Source organism: Gavialis gangeticus, unplaced genomic scaffold (assembly GCF_001723915.1).
Source record: "Gavialis gangeticus isolate Ggan-Ray unplaced genomic scaffold, GavGan_comp1, whole genome shotgun sequence".
In the NCBI taxonomy this organism is placed as follows: Eukaryota; Metazoa; Chordata; order Crocodylia; family Gavialidae; genus Gavialis; species Gavialis gangeticus.
Genome location: NW_017728994.1, coordinates 31922610 through 31925705, shown reverse-complemented (window position 1 = coordinate 31925705; position 3096 = coordinate 31922610).

Below are 3096 nucleotides of genomic sequence, written 5' to 3'. Positions count from 1 at the left end.
GGAGTCCTGAGATTAGGGGGCCAGTGCATGCATCTTCAGGAGGCCTCAAATGCCTCTACACAAATGCTTGTAGTATGGGGAAAAAGCAGGAGGAATGTACCTTCCTGCTAGCTGACACCAACCCACACATAGTGGGGCTCACTGAAACATGATGGAACCCAACGCACAGCTGGGCAGTGAATATCAAGGGATATAGGCTGCACAGGAGGGACAGGACAGGGAGGAAAGATGGGGGTGTGGCACTCTACATCAAGGAGAAATACACTTCCTCAATGAGTAGCACGGGGTCAGAGGAGGGGCACACTGAAGTGCTCTGGGTTAGCATACAAGGCAGTCGAGGGGTAAGGGACTTAACGGTGGGGGTCTACTACAGACCTCCCAACCAAGGGGAAGAGCTAGACCGGGAATTCTTAAATCAGCTCACAGAGGTAATTAGGTCAAAGTATGTGGTCATCATGGGTGACCTGAACTTTCCAGACATCTGCTGGGAAGAGCAATCAGCCAGGTCTGACCGCTCACATAGGTACCTAGCCAAGATACATGACCTCCATCTAACCCAGGAGGTGCTCAGCCCCACCAGGGCAGAGGCCTTGTTGGATCTGGTCCTAGCCACGGGCGATGACCTGGTGAGGGGTCTGCGGGTGCTTGACCACCTGGGCGACAGTGATCATTGCCTGCTGGAATTCACCATCCAGCACAAGGTGGCAAAGGTCTGCAGCAAGGCAGCAGCCCTGGACTTCAGGAGGGCAGATTTTAATGAGATAAGGAGATTAGTCGAGGAGGCACTGAGGTCCTGGAGGGGAGAGGAGTTGGGTGTCCAAGAAGAGTGGTCATTCTTTAATGAGATGATCCTCTAAGCCCAAAGGGAGGTAATCCCATTGTAGATCAAAGGAGGAAAGAAGGTGCAAAAGCCCCCATGGCTCACCAAAAGCATCCAGGAATGTCTCCTAGCTAAAAATGAGGCATACACCCAATGGAAGGGAGGGGCCATCACCAGGGAGGACTATAGCTCGGTTGCTCAGGGGGGCAGTCAGGAAGGCCAAGGCGGAGATGGAACTGGGACTAGCTACCTGGATCAAGGACAAAAAGAAGTCCTTTTTTAAATACACAGGGGATAAAAAGAAGGTACCGGGTAACGTGGGGCCTCTGCAGGACACACTAGGAAGACTGGTTGTCACACCAGACAGCAAAGCTAACCTATTTAACAATTTCTTTGCCTCAGGCCCAGAAGAGGGGTGGATCCCAGGACAGCCAATCCAGCAGACTTATACTACAAGTGAGTTAGCTAATAAAGACATCCTTACAGAGCCCATTATACAGAATTAATACACTATTAATAGCACCAATAACAATAGATACTGAATAGGAAAATATAAATATACCAGATATTAGACACACCCTATCTGGGTTCCAACCACTTGGTCCCTCAAATGGGATAGGGTCTTCTACCCCTAGGCGCCCTGGGGGTTCCACAGAACCCTCCCCAGTGTATATTTGGGGTCTCCTCCCCTCCGACCCTAGAGAGTAGAGGGTGTGTGGAGCCTTCCCCCTTGCCCACTCCCCCCAGGGTCCCTTGCCCAGCGTCACCTCCCCTGCAGGACCCAGGTTCCCAGTAACTCTCAGTCCTTCCTGTGGGGGCTGTCTACCTGGCCTCTGGGTCCCCACACTCTCTCAGGTCTCCTGGAGCCATTGGCCTTGAGTTGAGGGTCCTTCCTTCTGGGCCCTGGGCCCCATGTTGGGCACCCAGTGAGCTGCTATGGCCTACTGGCTCTGGTTCCCCAGCCTCATGCTGGGGGTCTTTCCCCTTCCCAGGCCCTGCTGTGGGCACCGGGGCTCTTTTAGGTTAATGCTGAGCCACACCGGCCTAGAGCCAGGGCTAACTTTAGCAGCCTTGACCTGCTCCCAGGGCTGCCTCTCCATGCGCTGACCTGTGCACCAGGTGGGGCCCAAGCAGCCTCAAGTTGCTCCTAGGGCCGGCTCTTCATGTGCCGATCAACATACCGCCTCACCCAGCCACTTACTGGGTTCGCAGGCTCAAGTTCCCTCGAGTGCCTCCCAGAGCCTGAGCACGGTGCACTGATCTGCGCACCGTCCAGGCTCAGGCAGGGTCCCAATGATGGTCTTCTCTGGAGCTCCTCTTTCCTTGCTGTCCCTTGCCCCGTCTGCCCAGTGTGCTGAGCATGCTAGGCTTTTATTTACACCAGAGCCCTGCCCCTGAAGTCTGCCAGAATTGCAAAGCACAGTCTTCTATCAGATCCAGGGGCTTCTTGCTCCCCCTCACCCTTTCCGAGCAAGCCCCTCCCAGCTGTTACCTGATTGGTGGAAATGTTCCACCAATCCGAAGTGTCCTTCTCCAAACCAGGCTTGCCAGGCAAAAGCAGAGAGCCTGCCACATTAACTTTTGCTGCCAATGTAGCTCGATTTCTGCTTTGGCCTCCTCACTGCTTCCCTGCAGGCTTGACCCAAGCAGGTATACTCCTTCTTGGTGGCTGCCCCCTGCCTCTGCAAGCCTGTAGGCCTCTTTTCGCTTCCAGGCTCTCCTGGATTTCCTTGCTCAACTAAGAGGGTTTCTTTGCTCTTTGGCCCTCCTTTATGTGTATTGAGATGGTCCCTTTCTGTGCCTGCAGGATCAGTCCCTTGAGAAATGCCCACCCTTCCTGGACTCCCATGTCTGATGCTTTTCCCCATCAGTCCCTCCCAAACTAATCTCCTGAGCTTGTTGAAGTTGGCTTCCCTGAAGTCTAGTACTTCAGCCCTACTAGTTATCTTTCCCACCTTTCACTGGCCAGTGAACTCTATCAATAGGTGGCCACTATCCCCTAGGTTACCTTATACCTGCAGATCCCCCACCAAGTCGTACCCTGTGGAGATCCACCAAGTCTAGTAAGGCATTTCCCCTAGTGGAAACTTTTACCTCCTGTGTTAGGTGAAGGTCCTGTAAGCAGGTTAGAAACTTACGTGAACAGGCAGACCTGGCTGCCTGTTCCTCCCAGCAGATGTCTAGGAAGTTTAGGTCACCCATGACGACCAGGTCCTTTGAGCACGCTGCCTCTGAGAGCTGTCTCGAGAATTCTAGGTCTAACTCACCCCCCTGGT